Genomic DNA, 19,214 nt, shown 5'->3' with positions numbered 1-19,214 from the left:
ATCCTCGACCATGGTCTGGAGGGCCAGGACCACAAACTTAGTGGTGCCTTTCTGGGCGTGTTGCTCAACTGAGCACATACGCTGCATTGCCGTACACAGGACTCTGTCAGAGTCGATACCGGGCCACCACACATGGAATCTGGCTATCGCTTTCATCATTACTGTACCCGGCTGTGTGCTGTGGAGATCCGAGATGAACGTCTCCCTGCCCTTTTTGGGTAGCACTACGCGGTTACCCCACAACAGGCAGTCTGCCTGAATGGACAGCTCGTCCTTTCGCCGCTGGAACGGCTTGATTGGCTCTTGCATTTCAACGGGGATGCTGGCCCAGCTCCCATGCAATACACAGTTTTTTACTAGGGACAGCAGAGGATCTTGGCTGGTCCAACTCCTAATCTGGCGGGCCGTGACAGGTGATTTATCATTTTCGAACTCTTCCATGACCATCAACAAGTCTGTGGGCTGCGCCACCATCAACGAGTTTGCAGGCTGCGCCATTTCCACCCCCGTGGTGGGCAATGGTAACCGACTGAGAGCATCCGCACAGTTCTTGGTGCCTGGCCTGTGGCGGATGGTATAGTTATACGCTGATAGTGCGAGTGCCCACCTTTGCATGCGGGCTGAGGCATTAGTATTTATCCCCTTGTTTTCAGCGAACAGGGATGTGAGGGGCTTGTGATCAGTTTCCAGCTCAAATTTGAGGCCAAACAGGTACTGATGCATTTTCTTTACCCCGAACACATACGCTAATGCCTCTTTCTCAATCATGCTTTAGGCCCTCTCGGCCTTAGACAAGCTCCTGGAAGCATAGGCGACAGGTTGCAACTTCCCCGCAACGTTAGCTTGTTGTAATACACACTCGACTCCGTACGACGATGCGTCACATGCCAGCACAAGTCTTTTACACGGGTTATACAATACAAGCAGCTTGTTGGAGCATTAAATGTTTCTAGCTTTCTCAAAAGCAATTACTTGGTTTTTTTCCCCATACCCAGTTCTCACCTTTGCGCAATAACACATGTAGGGGCTCTAAAAGGGTGCTTAACCCCGGTTGGAAGTTACCAAAATAGTTGAGGAGTCCCAGGAACAACCACAGCTCCATGACGTTCTGTGGCCTGGGCGCGTTCCTGATAGTTTCTGTCTTGGCGTCTGTGGGCCGAATGCCGTCCTCCGCGATCTTTCTCCCCAAAAACTCCACTTCTGTTGCGACCTCTTCAGCCGCAGCCCTACGTGATCCAGTCGCTGGAGGACCTCCTCCAGGTTTTGTAGGTGCTTGGCGGTGTCCTGACCCGTGACCAATATGTCGTCCTGAAATGTGGTACCAATATGTGGTACTGACTTGAGTAGGCTCTCCATGTTTCTCTGGCAGATCGCTGCAGCCGACCGAATTCCAAACGGGCATCTGTTGTAGATGAACAGTCCCGGTGCGTGTTGATGGAGGTGAGGCCCTTCGAAGACTCCTCCAGCTCCTGCATCATGTAGGCCAAAGTCAGGTCGAGCTTGGTGAATGTCTTGCCTCCTGCCAGCATCGCAAATAGGTCATCCGCCTTAGGTAGCGGGTATTGGTCCTGTAGCGAGAAACAATTAACAGCTACTTTATAATCGCCGCAAATCCTGACCGTACCATCACTTTTGAGTACTGGAACAATCGGGCTGGCTCACTCGCTGAATTCCACTGGCGAAATGATGCCCTCGCATTTCAGCCTGTCCAGCTCGATTTCCACTCTCTCCCTCATCATGTGAGGTACCACTCGCGCCTTGTGGTGAATGGGTCGTGCCTCTGGGACCAAGTGGATCCGCACCTTCGCCCCGGAAAAGTTTCCAATGCCTGGCTCAAAAAGGGAAGGAAATTTGTTAAGAACCTGGGTACATGAGGCCTCATCGACATGTGATAGCGCTCGGATATCATCCCAGTTCCAGCGGATTTTGCCCAGCCAGCTCCTTCCAAGCAGTGTGGGGCCATCTCCCGGGACAATCCAGAGTGGCAGTTCATGCACCGTACCCTTGTAGGTGACCTGGTGGTTAGCAGGTCTTGCAGAGCTTGCAGCTCGTTGCAAACATACCCTTTGAAGTGGCATGAATAGGCTGAATGGAAGCCTCCACAATGCCAACAAGGTGGGAACTGCCTTGCATTCATCCTTTGTTGGGGACTCTGAGTCATCTGGATCACCTGAGGTCTGCTGGCAGTTGAAGACTCGTGGGTTCTGCCCTGTATATTTCTGCTCGCAAACACACTTCCAGTTAATTTATGAACATTTCTAGCACTTGTGTGCTGAGAGATTTGTTTGGTGTTATCACTGGTGGACATAAATGCCTGTGCTATCGCAATGAGGGTTGGTGTCTCTACAGTCAAAAGTTTTCGTAGGATGGTCTCGTGGCCAATGCCCAGTACAAAAAAGTCTCTGAGCATTTGCTCCAGGTAGCCATCAAACTCACATTGTCCCGCAAGTCGCCTTAGCTCGGCGACGTAGCTCGCAACTTCCTGACCTTCAGATCGCTGGCACGTGTAAACCCGATACCTCGCCATCAGCACGCTCTCCCTCGGTTTAAGATGCTCCCGAACCAGTGTACACAGCGCTTCATACGACTTATCTGTGGGTTTCAGCAGAGCCAGAAGATTCTTCATGAGACTGTAGGTCGGTGCCCCGCACACTGTGAGGAGGACTACTCTCCTTTTTGCAGTGCTTCCTTCTCCGTCCAGCTCATTGGCTACAAAGTACTGGTCTAGCCATTTGATATAGGCTTCCCAGTCCTCACCCTCCGAGAACTTCTGCAGGATCCCACAGTTTGCTGCATCTTTGTGTTGGATTCGTATTGTCATCACCAGTTATTGTGTTCCTAACACAGATGAGGCTGCACACAGGGAGGTTAAAGTAACGGTGACCTCAGTCTTTAATAAGACACTCCAGAGTGAGGAACAGGCCTTAGGGGCCGGCTTATATACAGTGCTCCCAAGGGATGCTGGGATCCCTTGGGACTTCAGGGAATGAGCTCCCTGGTGGCAGAACATGGTAGTGCATGCTTTACAGATACACAACAGGAAAGTGGTCCAACTGGCTAATAAGAGACATTAAAAACCGTATTAGATTAAAGGAAGAGACTTGCAGGATTGGGAAGATTTTAGAATTCAGCAAAGGATGACCAAGAAATTGGTAACAGGAGAGAAAGTAGAATATTAGAGTAAACTAGCATTAAACAAATACTTTGTATATATCTTCACGGTAGAAGAAACAAAAAAAACATTTTGGAATAGTGGCAACCAAGGGTCTAGTTAGAATGAGGAACTTAAAGAAATTATTATTGGTAAAGAAATAGTATTGGAGAAATTAATGGGACTAAAAGACAATAAATCCCCTGGACCTGATGGCCTACATCCTAGGGTTTTAAAATAGATGGCTACAGAGATAGTGGATGCATTGGTTTGATCTTCCAGAGTTTCCTAGATTTTAAAATAGCCCCCGCAGATTGGAAGGTAGAAAATGTAACCCCACTATCGAAGAAAGGAGGGAGAGAGAAAACAGGGAACTACAGACCAGTCAGCCTGACATCACTAGCAGGGAATCTATTATTAGGGACATGGTAACAGGGCTCTTAGACAATCATAATATGATTGGGCAGAGTCAACATGGATTTATGGAAGGGAACTCGTGTTTGACAAATCTGTTTTTTGAGGTTGTAACTGACAGGGTAGATAAGGGGGGAACCAGTGGACTCAGTGTATTTGAATTTTCAAAAGAATTTGATATGATGCCACCATCATCATCATAGACGGTCCCTCGAACGAGGATGACTTGCTCCACACCAAAAGAGATGAGTTCACAGATGTTTCAATGAAGGACCGATGTACAAGTTCTGAACTTCATTTGAAAGGGTGGAAGATGCCTGTGCGTGGATTTTTTAACGTGTGGTGGCAGTTGCACATCAGCCACTACACGGGCTTGACAGAGCTCGGCCTTTATCCAGTTCCAAGGGTTAACCAGGATGACCAGAGACCAGCTCTGCTGCACGGATCTAGTGTGCACACATATCGCAGTGTGGGCTAGCCCGTGCTGCCCCTGGGCCCTCCGCTCCTCTGGCTCTTCTGATATGGTGCCACGCAAGTGGTTATTACACAAAATTAGGGATCATGGGATTGGGGGTAATATTTTAGCATGGATTAAGGATTGGTTAACCAGACAGAAAAGAGAGAGTAGGAATAAACAAGTCATTTTTGGGTTGGCAAGCTGTAACTAGTGAGGTAACGCAAGGATCAGTGCTCTAGCCTCAGCTATTTACAATCTATATTAATGACTTAGATGAGGGGACCGAGTGTAATGTATTCACGTTTGTTGATGATACAAAGCTAGGTAGGCAAGTAAGCTGTGAGGAGGACGCAAAGAGGCTGCAAAGGGATATAAACTGGTTAAGCGAGTGGGCAAGAACATGGCAGATGGAATATAATGAGGAGAAAAAGATTGGTGTGCAAAATCAAAGCACATGTTATTGGGGGTTATATACTGATGTGGATAGAGAACTGGTTGGCAGACAGGAAGCAGAGAGTCGGGATAAACGGGTTCTTTTCAGAATGGCAGGCAGTGACTAGTGGGGTGCCGCAGGGCTCAGCGCTGGGACCCCAGCTCTTTACAACATACATTAATGATTTAGATGAAGGAATTGAGTGTATTATCTCCAAGTTTGCAAATGACACTAAACTGGGTGGTGTTGTGAGCTGTGAGGAGGATGCTAAGAGGCTGCAGGGTGACTTGGACAGGTTAGGTGAGTGGGCAAATGCATGGCAGATGCAGTATAATGTGGATAAATGTGAGGTTATCCACTTTGGTGGCAAAAACACGAAGGCAGAATATTATCTGAATGGCGGCAGATTAGGAAAGGGGGAGTTACAACGAGACCTGGGTGTCATGGTTCATCAGTCATTGAAAGTTGGCATGCAGGTACAGCAGGCAGTGAAGAAGGCAAATGGTATGTTGGCCTTCATAGCGAGGGGATTTGAGTATAGGAGCAGGGAGGTCTTACTGCAGTTGTACAGAGCCTTGGTGAGGCCTCACCTGGAATACTGTGTTCAGTTTTGGTCTCCTAATCTGAGGAAGGATGTTCTTGCCATTGAGGGAGTGCAGTGAAGGTTCACCATATTGATTCCCGGGATGGCGGGACTGACATATGAGGAGAGACTGGATCAACTGGGCCTTTATACACTGGAGTTTAGAAGGATGAGAGGGGATCTCATAGAAACTTATAAGATTCTGACAGGACTGGACAGGTTAGATGCGGGAAGAATGTTCCCGATGATGGGAAAGTCCAGAACCAGGGGACACAGTCTTAGGATAAGGGGTAGGCCATTTAGGACTGAGGTGAGGAGAAACTTGTACGTAATGCCAGGAAAAAATAATACCGCCCACCCACTTTAGTTGGGTGGAATCATCAGAATAGGCGAAACCAATGCCCATAATATCGTCCAGCATTACTTTCGGCATGTAATTAACGGCGAGATTCAATAATAACGAACTCCCCGCCCACATTTTTTTGTCGTAAAGATCACATTTGCTGAAACTAACGCCCTTATTTTGCCTAGCGTCACTTTCACCACCTCGCACGCATCTCGCCCAGAATATCGCTCGCCCAAAACACCGCTCTGAAAAAGTGGAACTGTTTTGACCTAATCACAGTGGTGTGGGTGCCATTTTTCAAATCGCAGGTCACTTAATTGAAAAGGCTGCTTCAACTTCGGGGGAGTTTAGATTGACTCTGGAGTTCTTCTCAGGTGAAGTGACCATCTGAACAGACATCTTTTCAGACTGTGGACGATTGGGTTTTACTGTAGATGTCTTTTAGTGTGGAAATTATTGCTTCTGATTAGTCGGTATTATACTTTCATTGGAATGGGGCCAGCCATTTCTCAGCCTGCATCGATTAATACGCAGACGTTGCAGAGTGCAAATGGCACAATGTCGAATGCACACCATTATGTGCCCAATCTAAGACATGCCAGAATGAGGAGGAGGTCCAGATCATACAACCCCGCACTTACAGGGAGAAGAGGTCTTACCTCGACGTGTCCGAGAACACCTGCCTTTGGAGACTGCGCTTCCACAAAATGGTGATCACTGAAATATGCCAGCTCATCAGGGCAGATCTGCAGCCTGCCATCACTTTCAGGACATCACTGTCCGTTGAGGTCAAGGTCACCGCGGCACTATCGTTCTATGTACCGGTTCCTTTCTGGCCTCCGTGGTCGACATTTCACCTCTGTCTCACCATGCCACACATCGCTGCATTAGACAGGTCACGGAGGCCCTGTATGCATGTAGGATGGACTTTATCAGCTTCCCCATTATCACGGAGGCTCAGACTGACAGGGCTGGAGCATTCTATCGAATTGCTAAGTTCCCCAAGGTGCAGGGAGCAATACAGTGTACTCACATCACCATGTGGGCAGCTTCTCAGGACCCAGAGCTTTTTCGTAACAGAAAAGGATTTCACTCCCTGAAGGTTCAACTAGTTGTCGACCACAACCAGATAATAATGGCAGTGAATGCCAAATGTCCGGGCAGCTTCGATGAGGCTCACATCCTGTGTGAGAGCGCTGTCTCTGACATGTTTAAGAGTCAGCCACAAGGACAATGCTGGATGCTTGGTGACAACCGATATGGCCTAGCCACCTGGCTGATGACCCCTCCCTGCGTGACACCCACACCGAGGCCGAGAAGCGATACGAGAGCCACAGAGACACACGCAATATGGTCCAGAAAACAATTACTATTCTTAAGCAGTGCTTTAGCTGCCTGGAGCACTCAGGATGGGAGCTACAATACAACCCTGAGCATGTGGTCGTGTGCTCCATGCTGCACAACCTGGCTATCAGGAGGGGATAAGAATTGCCAGAAGGGACACTGATGGTCCACCTCAGGAGAGGAAGAGGAGGACGAGGGGCTGGACGCTGACCTAGGGCCAGACAATCAGGCTGACTATGCAACCATGCCCACGCCCCCCTCCAGACCACAGGAAAGCCCCCGTGGTGGTTACATAGCTGCATACGTCAGGAGCTCATAAATGAGCGATTTGCCTGAAAGAACGTTGCTGTAATTGACAAAGCTGACACACTGCTGTGTGTGTGCAGCTCAGACATCAATGGTGGGCATCACCTTGGTGCCAGTTAAAATTTAAGTTGATTCAAGTTAAGTTTTATTTAACCCTTTCATGTTAAGTGTGTAACGGCCCAGCTATCTGAGACAATGCGCAACAAGGTTATGTTGAATAAAAAACATTTAATACGACCATTGATCTGAAATCATAAGTATCACGGGCAAAAACACCCCATCGCCACCCCACTTTTTCGACTATTGACATCAATCAAATGGTCAACATGTCCAGTAACACAGAACACAAATGCAAAGCAGGAGGGTGGCCTCCTCATTACAACATTACAACAAATTGTATACACCCAGATAGAGATATAACACAGCCATCACCTGCGGACATGCACCTCACTTTCCTTTCCCCCCTCCCATTCTTCTCCCCACCTCTACCCCTTTCCCTCCTCGCTCCACGCCGCCTGGCCGAAGAGCTCCTCAGGCGGTGCCTCATTGGGGGCGATGAAGGCAGAGGCGGTGGTTGCACAGGTGCAGGAGTGGGGGGGGCCAAGGTGGGAACATTCTCGGATCCAGAAGCAGGATCTTGGTCCTGCCTCTCGTGTCGTTGGCAGTGATGGTGCGGAACCTAGGGGTGGAGTGCAGCGCTCCGGGACCACTGGGAGGCCTGTGCCAGGAGTGTTCCTGGCTATTGCCCTCAGGGCCTCCGCCATCTGCGAAACATACTCAGTCATGGTGCCGGAGATGGTGGCCAACTGTCGGCATATACCCCTCAATGCATTGAGGATCTGGTCACCAATGTCTGCAGTTCTCCTGGACAACTTAACCATCTCTCCGCTCTCATCTGGCGCTTGTGGACCAGACCTGCTGCGTCCACGAAACCTCCGCAGGGTCGGCACCATCCTGGCGAAACCTGGGGTGCCCTGTGTCGAGGTGCTTGGGCCTGATATCTCCAGAGTGGAGGCGGGAATGGCCGGAGGAACACTAGATGGCCTTGAGGTGGAATGCCTTCTGGAGCCTGGTGATGCAGGTTCCTCGAAGTCTGCGCTCTCATCCATAGAGAACAGACCCAACAGTTTAACGGGCGAGAATCGGAGCTCCTCAGTACTAGATGTAGGATTGTCCGCCGAGTCCGGCCCTGTGCCCCCACCTTCTGGCCTCTGTGGTCTTGCCTGGGGCCACGCTGCTGGCTGAGTTGCAAAAGACAAATGAGGTTATTAGAGGAGAAGGGGGTGTTAGGGTCACAAGGTGAGTCCAGCACTGCACACAGCATATGCACGAGAAAAGCACCATTGCTATCAAGATCATCACAGACATCACATTTCATGACCATCAACACATTGTGCATTGCAATCATTAGGCCAGCAATATTTATAGGACAATTTTAGAAACCATCTATCATATATTATTGTTCGGATATGAGTGGGTGTGGTATCTACTGACTTTAGATCACGCAATGGTATATACTTTACTCACGTGGCATCACTTCAGGGTCTGCAGCTGCTTGCGTGGCCGTCCGGATGTGCCTCCCCATGAGTGTGAGCACCCACTCCTCGATGTCAGTGATGTCGCTGGTGACTGGTGGCCCCCCCACCTGTTAGCCTCCGCGAGGTCCTAATCATCGATAGTTTCTTCTGTAAAACGTGACAGGATGTCATGGCATGAGATCATTGCATGATATCATTGCTAGGTACTGTCACAGAGACTGATACAACACATAACTGATAGATGTAATCATGATTATTATGATAATTATCATTCTTTACCTAAAGACGTACACCATGAACGCAGGCTTTGAGTACAACATTCCCAGTAAAAGTGAAAGACCTCACATCTGATTATAGTCACTCATGACTCTTACAAATCAAATTATATAAATATATAAGTACATGTAAATAAATGTAATACTTACTCTTGCGGATCCAACAAGGTTGTTCCATCGCTTGCGGTATTGGTTGCCCTCATGCACCTCGTTGGTCACCGCGAGACCACCTCTGCTATATCGGCCCATATCTTCCGGTAGGCCTTTGGGGTGGGCTTCTCACGCCCTTCCTGGGTCACATCACCCCAGCGTAACTCGACCTCCTGCAGGAGGGAGGCATTTGCCTCGTCCGAGAACCTCCTCGCTCTTTTGCACCCTTCAATGTGCTCCTCTCCCAGCTCACTGCTCTCGCCAGCGTCAGTCTCCACAACGTGCTGTGTTGTCTCCTCCACTTCCTCCATTATAGGCACCAAATTCAGGCAAATATCTGGCTGGTAACAGCTAATTTTTTTTGCCAATTTACTATAAAGCTCAAAACTTTCCCTCCTTCCTCCCAAAGCAGCCATACCATACCCACACATGCCTTCACTCCCTCTCAGCTTCCTCTCCCTGTCTCCTCTTATGCGCATGTCATGATGACCCTTGACCTCCTGAATCACAGGAATTGAGCTTTGCCATGTCATTGCTAAGGATGGCAACACTTTACGGCAGAAGGTCAGAGAGATTTAACGCTAACGCCCATTTCATATCACTCGCGGTAACGCCCAATTTCAAAAATGGAAACTAGGGGCTTTGAAAATGGGCGATAAGCCGGCGATCTGAAAACTCATTTTTACCACCCATGCTGGAAATAATGCCCTTTTTTGGGCAATCTGCACAAAAGTGTAAAATCTAGCCCTTTGTCTCAACTCTTAGGTAAAACCCCTCCTCTTCACATGTTGCCCATCCATCTGAGTTCCTACTATCGCTCCCGTGCTCATCCTTCCAAGGTTGGAGTCAGACATGCCATTCTTGGTCTTCAGATTTTGTAACTGTTTGTTATCAGTTATACATGTTCACATTGTTCAAGTAGCTTTAGCTATTGTACCATGAAATGAATCATTAAATGTTATAACATCCACAGGGAATCAAAAATATAAGCAAATTCTAAGCATCCAGTTATAATAACACTTGTCTGGAGACTTTTTTGTCTCAAGTTATTCCTTCTAATTCACAGTTTCTTCACTCAGAGGGTTGTGAATCTTTGGAATTCTCTACCCCAGAGGGCTGTGGATGCTCAGTTGTTGAGTATATTCAAGACAGAGATCAGTGGATTTTTGGATACTAAGGAAATCAAGGGATATGGGGGATAGGCGGAAATGTGGACTTGATGTAGAAGATCAGCCATGATCTTATTGAATGGCAGATCAGGCTTGATAGGCTGAGATGCCTACTCCTGCTCCTATTTTTTTCTTACGTTCTTATGTTCTTATGATGCCTTCGATTTTCTGTATTTTAATTGCAATAGCAACAGTGCAAAATTTGATGGCATGGAGCAGCACACAATTGCAAAAAGTAGTTCAATTAGCTCTGTCTGATGGCCTATTAGTGGGTAAAGGGTGTGCCTGCTGTAATGCCAGATCATGAAAACCAGAAGGTCTCAGGTTAACCATCTGGTTAGGGAGATAAAACAACAGCAAGGGTTCCTGCTCTTAATTGCTATGCACTGATCCCTGCTGTGTGTGTGGATATTGGGTGACAACAGAATTCAGCTTGGCCACAATGTTCTCCATGGTACACATGAAAACTGGGCCACTTGGGTGAACCATACCCAGCAGATGTCAGAACCTTCAGCAGTTCAAGAAGGCGATGGAAATTTGGAGTATAATGTGGGAAAATGTGAGGTTATCCACTTTGGTAGGAAGAATAAAAAAGCATACTATTATTTAAATGGAGAGAGACTACAAATGCTGTGCCATAAAGGAATTTGGGGGTACATGAAACATAAAATATGGGTTGGTTACAGCAAGTAGTTAGGAAGGAAAATGGAATGTTGGCCTTTATTGCAAGGGGGACAGAGTATAAAAGCAGAGAAGTCCTGCTACAGCTGTACAGGGTATTGGTGAACCCATACCTGGAGTACTGCGTACAGTTTTGGTCTCCGTATTTAAGGAGGGATATACTTGCATTGGAGGCAGTTCAGAGAAGGTTCACTAGGTTAATTCCTGAGATGAGTTGTCTTATGAAGAAAGGTTGAGCAGGTTTTGCCTATACACATTGGAGTTTAGAAGAATGAGAGGTGATCTTATTGAGACATATAAGATTTTGAGGGGGCTTGACAGGGTAGATGCAGAGAGGATGTTTCCTCTCATGGGGGAATCTAGAACTATGGGGCATAGTTTCAGAATAAGGGGTCGCCATTTAAAATGGAGATGAGGAGGAATCTCTTCTCTCAGAGGGTCGTGAATCTTTGAAATTCTCTACCCCAGAGATTTAAGGTGGAAATAGACAGATTTTTGAACTATAGGGGAGTCAATGGTTATGGGGAGTGGGCAAGAAAGTGGAGGTCAAGGTAAGAGCAGCCATGATCTTATTTAATGGCAGAGCAGGCTCGAGGGGCCAAATGGCCTACTCCTGTTCCTATTTCTTATGTTCTTATGTTCACCACCACCTTCTCAAGGGCATTTATGGATGGGCAATAAATTGTGGCCTTGCCAGCGATGTCCACATCCTATGAGAATAAATGGCAGTTATCTGTAGGAATATGTGTGCATCTGATTTCAGAGCATCATTTACTTTGAAATATGTATCATGGATTTGGCTGACTTCATAACATTTGCCTATGACTAATGCTTTGTTTTAAATTGCTTTTTCAAGGGTGAAAAACATGGTCCGACTGAGCACCTGTAACAAATGTTCATGAAAGGAGAAACAGTAAAGCTGGGATTCTGCTCAGCACAGACATCAAGGTTAAATCATTGAGAAGACTTCCCTTGGACACCAGCCCAATTTTCCCAGGCCAGGTTCTGTGGACTCAAAGAATAAGCAGAAGGTCCCACTCTACCACACACTTTTAGAAATAGAAACTTCCCTAGTGATTCAGTTGGGTTCTTTTAACACTCTATAGTGCAGGCTATAGCTGTCACTAAATACCAGAGTCAGACTTGATTGATTGATTTCCCATAACCTGTTATTTATGTATGTACAAGAATCCAGATAAACAGTGGCAAACATAAATTATTTCTGTGCTCAGTAACATTTTAGCATATTTTCATTTGATTAGAATAATATTCAGATGGGCCCAAGTGCAAACATTGCACATTGGGGAAGGCACACAGGTGGAGATCAACTAGGTATTATTATTCACTTCTTTTCCTTGGGCAAGCCTACATTGATATGGACCATTTCTCATCCCTTAAACTAAGAGCAAAACTGGCAGGGCCTCACTTGTGGCAGACGGTTTATTGGAAAATCATGGGTGCATTGCACACAATTTTCTGTCCATTGATTCCAGTCATTGAAAAGCCACGGACACTGCACCCACAACCTTCCAATAAGCTGTGTGCAAGGCACACGGGTGGTGCAGTATCTCGGAGTATTTTATACTGTAAGCGAACACATACAAAGCAGCACACAAGTTGCAAGTAATGTCATATTTTCAAGATACAATTTTGGTACAAACAGAATACACGCATTTACCTGTTACATTTTCACAAACCTGTTCTGAAAATCCAACTCCAGACAATGAAACAGTGATGTTCAGTTCAGATTATTTTTCATTCAATCTGCCATTTGCTGGTATCTTACTCCAAATTTTCATCACCTTCTTTCAGTATCCCAGGTTACCTGTCGGAGATCTCAGGTAGACAGCAATTGGCAGATAAAATTATTTTAAAATTATCTTGTACTGTCCATGCAAAGCATTCTCACTTTGCTCTGACCCTGCCCTTATGGGGTAATTGTTAGGATTTAGTGTCCACAGCACAGAGCTTCAAATGATTGGTGAAAAATTGGGAATTTGAACAGAGATATAATGGACAGGAAATTATGTAGATCATGAATGGGGTGAACTGGGCTCCAACCCTGAATTCCCAAAATGTGCTCCTGCTGAGTGAAATGCTGCACCCACAGCACTAAGTTGTAAAAATTAACCCCATAGTGTAAGTGCAGTTTAAATCTGGAGTTGGGGCCTAAGTAAAGGGGAGGAAATCTCACTCAGCTTTCTTTCTGACTCACATGTCCATTCCACCAGTTTAATGTTCACTTAGTGCAAATGCTTCCTCAATGACAAACCAGAAGCAGGTTACTGTTGCAAACTTCTCTTCCATTACTCACTTCATAGGTGCTTGGTCTATTGCTTTATAAGCCTCTCCATCATTGTAAAGTCAGCTATTTTTTGTATGTCATAAGATGGAACCTAAACCCTCATGTGTTGTGCTCAGCACATTCAGACTAAGCTACACACTGTAGATTTTACTAAAAAGTGAAGAGAATAGAATTTTGAAAACTGGCTTAAATATCATGCTCATAAAATACCAACAAATCGCAACTGAATAAATAGAGATAGTCAATGACAGGTGTGATAGGCTGGATAGCTCTTTGTCGGCTAGCGCGGACACAATGGGCCCAAATGGCCTCCTTCTATGCTGCAAATGTCTATGATTCTATGATTGTAATGAAAAATAGCACATTTAATAAAAAAGGGGTTAGAAACCAGTCATTTCCTGCTAGTTTTTCTAATCATGATGACCTCAGCTCTCCCTCAAGCAGAACAGCCAGGAATTTACAAGTATCTGCTAATCTACAGCATCAGCAAATCATTCAACCCTTCTACTCCTTTTCAGGAGGCAAAACAAGATCATTGCTTCACAGGTTTTGTTTACAGACAAACTTCCTGAGTGACAGCATTTACCTTGCAACTGACCTGTGTGTGTCTGTTGCAGCTCTTCATCACAGAGGGTATTTGATCAGGTAGATCAGATTTCTGTCTTGGAGAGACAAAGTTAACCACAACTTATCGACAGACTCCTTCCCCAACACTAGAGAGATTGAAGTTGCCATACATTACCAGAGAGAACAAATCCATTCGAACATACATTTCGAATGGACAGCATTTACTGGCACATGTCTCATAAAATGCATTTCTTTCACCACTGTCATTCTCCTCATGTTTTCTTGCTGTACTTCAACTATTGGATATTTCAAGGAATAAGCCAACATATTCCGGGAAGTTTTGAAACTTAACACAGATTAGTCATGGCAATGCCATCCTTCCCAGAGTATATTGTGCAGAGCAGAAACAATGGAATTATTCCAGTGACAATATAGAAACATAGATATTTACAGCGCAGAAGGAGGCCATTTCAGCCCATCGTGTCCACACCGGCCGACAAAGAGCTGCACGGCCCTTGGTCAGCAGCCCTGAAGATTACATATAAACCTATGAACAATGGCAGAAAGGTAAATAAAAAATCCGCCCAACCAGTCCGCCCCCCCCCCCACAATTGCGATACCCCATTATCACCACATTTTACACTCCACCCCACCTGGAGCCATGCGATCTCCTGCGAGAGGCAAAAATACAGATAAAAATCCAGGCCAATTGGGGGGGAAAAATCTGGAAAATTCCTCTCCGACCCATCCAGGAGATTGAAATTAGTCCAGGAGATCACTCTGGCAGGCGTGGATTCCCTGAAGTACTCACCATCGTATCTGCACCAGCCAACAAGAGGTTATCCAGTGCAGCGCAACCTTCGGCCACCTGAGGAAAAGAGTGAAGACCAGGCCCTCAAGATTGCCACCAAGCTCATGGTCTACAGGGCTGTAGTAATACCCACCATCCTGTATGGCTCAGAGATATGGACCATGTACAGTAGACACTTCAAGTTGCTGGAGAAATATCACCAACAATGTCTCTGCAAGATCCTATAAATCCCCTGGGAGGACAGGCGCACCAACATCAGCGTCCTCATTCAGACTAACATCCCCAGCATTGAAGCACTGACCATACTCGTTCAGCTCTGCTGGGCAGGCCACATAGTTTGCATGCCAGACACGAGACTCCGAACGCAAGTGCTCTACTCGGAGCTCCTTCATGGCAAATGAGCCAAAGGTGGGCAGCGGAAATGCTACAAAGCCTGTGCAACATCCCCACTGACACCTGGGAGTCCCTGGCCAAAGACCGCCCTAAGTGGAGGAAGTGCATCCGAGAGGGCGCTGAGCACCTCGAGTCTCAATGCCGAGAGCATGCAGAAATCAAGCGCAGGCAGCGGAAAGAGCGTGCGGAAAATCGGTCCCACCCACCCCTTCCCTCAACGACTATCTGTCCCACCTGTGACAGAGTCTGTGGTTCTCAATTGGACTGTTCAGCCACCAAAGAACTCACTTCAGGAGTGGAAGCAAGTCTTCCTCGATTCCGAGGGACTGCCTATGATGATGATGATCGAGTCTAATCCCATTTACCAGCTCTAGGTCCATAACCTCTCAGGTTACGGCACTTCAAGTGCCCATCCAAGCACCCTTTAAATGTGGTGAGGGTTTCTGTCTCTACCACCTTTCCAGGCAATGAATTCCAGACTCCCACAACCCTCTGCATGAAGAAGCCTCCCCTCAAAACCTTCCACCAACCACCTTCAACCTACGCCCCCTCGTATTTGACGCTTCCATCAAGGGAAATAAGCCCTTGCTATCCACTATATCCAGGCCCCTCAAAATTTTATACACCTCAATGAGGTCTCCTCTCAGCCTCCTCTGTTCCAAGGAGAACAAATCCAGCCTATCCAATCTGTGCTCATAGCTAAGATTCTCCACTCCCGGCAACATCCTCATAAATCTCCTCTGCACCCTCTCTAGTGCAATCACGTCCTTCCTATAATAGTGACCAGAACTGCACGCAGTACTCCAGCTGTGGCCTAACCAGTGTATTATACAATTTAAGCATAACCTCCCTGCTCTTGTATCCTATGCCTCAGCCAATAAAGGCAAGCATTTCGCATGCCTTCTGAATCACCTTATCCACCTGGTCTGCTAATTTCAGGGATCTGTGGACAAGCACTCCCTTTGTTCATCTGCACCTTTAAGTGGACTACCGTTTAATGTGTATACCCTTTCCTTATTAGCCCTCCCCAAGTGCATTACCTCACACTTCTCCGAATTAAATTCCATTTGCCACTGTTCTGCCCACTCGACCAGTAGATTGATATCCTCCTACAGTCCATGACTTTCCTCTTTATTGTCAACCACACAGCCAATGTTAATGTCATCTGCAAACTTCTTAATCATATCCCCTATATTCAAAACTAGATCATTAATGTATACCACAAAAAGTAAGGAACCCAGTACTGAGCCCAGCGGAACCCCACTGGAAACATCCTTCTAGTCACAAAAACATCCATCAACCATTACCCTGTGCTTCCTACCTATAAGCCAATTTTGGATCCAACTTGCCACTTTGCCCTGGATCCCATGGGCTTTAACCTTAGTGACCAGTGTGCTATGTGGGACCTTATCAAAAGCTTTGCTAAAGTCCATGTACACTACATCGTACACACTACCCTAATTGACCCTCGTGGTTACCTCATCGAAAAATTCAATTAGGTTAGTCAAACAAGATCATCCCTTAACAAATCTGCATTTTTATGCAGTAAATTTCACCAGAACCCCGATCAAACATTTTCTACTTTAGTACAATTCATGAATTCATGCTGATTGGCTCAAATTACACATTCACTTAAAAGCAACCAATCAAAACATACTTAATCATTTTGCTATTTCTCAGAAAATACCTATTCATGAAACATTCATGTTTACTTCTCACTCGCCAAGTCCTTTGAGTCTCCATATTTATTCCCTCAACACCTTACTATATCCGACAATTAAATTTACAACATAATAAACACATTAGGATTCAATTAATTGTAAAAGGAAAAAATTCATAAATCTAACCATTAAGCTCATTTATCTCATCATCTATTGCATCTCCCAACACATAGAACAACTGGTATCTCAGGGATCAGACTTCACTTCTATTGCATTTCCAGAGCTGGTTGTTTGAGTTCAGATTATTTTGGGCCTCATGCATACATGACCACAGTGCCCTTCAGTAACCTCACTGCTACTCAGTCTCCTGCTCACCCACACATGCACTATCAATATCACTCTCCATTATTGCAACTTCCCTATCCATGTGCTTATGTGGCACCTGAAAATGATGTCGGGTAACTTACTTAGTGATCCAGCCACTGCCATCTTTGGCAGGGTCCTGAGAAGGGCAGCCAGAGCACCTGTCTGTTTCAGCCAGAAGGCCACTTTTAATATGTAAATTGGGGTCCTCTGACATACATTAGACCCCAATTACAGTTTTACGCTGTGCATGTTCCATTCATTTATACTGGTGTTGAACAGCCTAATCAGTGGTCTTTAAAAGTACTGCTGCTCCTGGCCCCACAAATGTACTTCAACCAGCTATCGGCCTGTGCATGGCCCCCCGGCTCAATTCCCACCCCATGCTCAGAATGTCGGCCGGTTAATTGCCAACTTTCCCCATCTGTCTTGCAAGCCCACACAACTTGCCACCGCATGCAAAGGCCTGGATCTCAAAATGGCTCGGACTTCACAGCGGATGCAATAGGTGGATGACAGGTGCAATCCACTCAGCGACCAGCCATTGTATACCTAAACTGAGAATCAGCCTGCCTTCTCCTTATGCTGAGGCCTCTTCCTGAAGTGCTCCCAGCCCCAGATTCCATCCCATCTAAACAGTCCCAAACCTCTACTCAAACTTCTCTTCAATCCCACTTCCCAAATGTCAGTTTTCACAAACTGCTTCCAGTCCATCCCTTCCTGAACGCATTCAAGTGCAGTCCTTATATCTCCATATGCTAGGATCCTGTGGGTTCTCCGAGTTTTCTACCTTATAATGAAAATGATAATCTGCCTATGAATGTGTATGGTTTTCTCTGCTAACCAAGCCTTTATATTAATCCAACTAACATATTGACACCAGATTAATTTTATAATTTTTTCCGAGCAGTTATTTTTGAGAAAAGATTAAAGAAAGCTGGTTAAGAGTTGAAGTGTATGTGCTTAAAAAAAATCACATCTGATTCAGATATGCTCCTTAAAACATTTCTCATTCGAAATGGGATGAATTTTCACTTTTACCACTGGGTGGGAAATGACGGTAATGGATCAGCCACCTGTTTTACACTCCTCTCGCCTCACTTTCATTGAAACTGAATATTGGGTGGGATGTAAAATGGAAAACCGATACGCTATCACCCAGCAGTATAAATGATAATTCGCCCCATGGTTTCTAACAGTTAATCAAATCTATCATCTTGTTTCCAATTCTTGAACACACTGGGGTAAATTTTATGAGTCAGAGCTTCCAGCGCAGAACTTCGCACAGCTGGAGCGTGTATTGGGAGGCCCAATATGGATGGAAAATCCTGCAGGGCTTATGACTCCATCCAAATCCCTAATATATGTTCTATCGTGCAAATCTTTGCAATGGGAGTACTGTCAGTTGATAGCACTCTTGCCCAGGGGCAGAGTGGCCATGTGCTCTCGTGAATTGTTCCTTAGCACTGCATTATCAGCACCCTTTTTTCCATGAGAATTCCAGTGTATCCTGTGCTCTTCCAATGTGCCAGTCTGCTGCTGCTTCAAGTTGTAGGTTCAAACTCAAGTGTAACACTTGAACACTTAACATGCCTGTGACGCACCTTGAGGACGTTTTACTACGTTAAAGGCGCTATGTAAATACAAGTTGTTGTTGTTAATCTAGGTTGCCACTACTACATAATACTGAGGGGTGCACTGTTAGCAGTACTGTTTTTGAATAATACATTAAACCAAGGCACTGTCTCATGTTCAAATTACTTATACGATCCCATTCAAAGAAGAGCAAGAAGCTCTCCCAGTGTCCTGGCCAACATTAATCTCCCAGCCAACACCACCAAAACAGGTTAACTGGTCTTTTGATACTTGTATGATTTTGATGTGCCTTAAAGTGCTACTTCATTTTCATACGTAACAGTGACTACACTTTAAATGTAATTGATTGGCTGTAAAGCACATTGGGAAGTCCTAAGGATGTGAAAGGTGCTATTTAAAGACAAATAATACAAGCTTTTTCTTTCTAACTCATAAAAATCTATCTGAATGTTGCTTTTGAAATCATGTATCAATGGTCATTTCGTAAAAGTGTTCGCTTTGTAATGTTTTTGTTAGATGATGATATCTACTGATGGCAAAATAGAGAGTAAAACCAGCTACACAAAATCTAAAGATAACTATAACAGGGTGCATAGTCACAATCTAGTACTACGTATGTGAAAGCTTCGCATTGAGGTTGTGACAGCTATAAACAAAATTAGAGTTGCAGT

The sequence above is a fragment of the Pristiophorus japonicus genome, chromosome 3 (genome assembly GCF_044704955.1).
Source record: "Pristiophorus japonicus isolate sPriJap1 chromosome 3, sPriJap1.hap1, whole genome shotgun sequence".
Classification (NCBI taxonomy): Eukaryota; Metazoa; Chordata; class Chondrichthyes; family Pristiophoridae; genus Pristiophorus; species Pristiophorus japonicus.
This window is presented reverse-complemented; position numbering follows the sequence as displayed.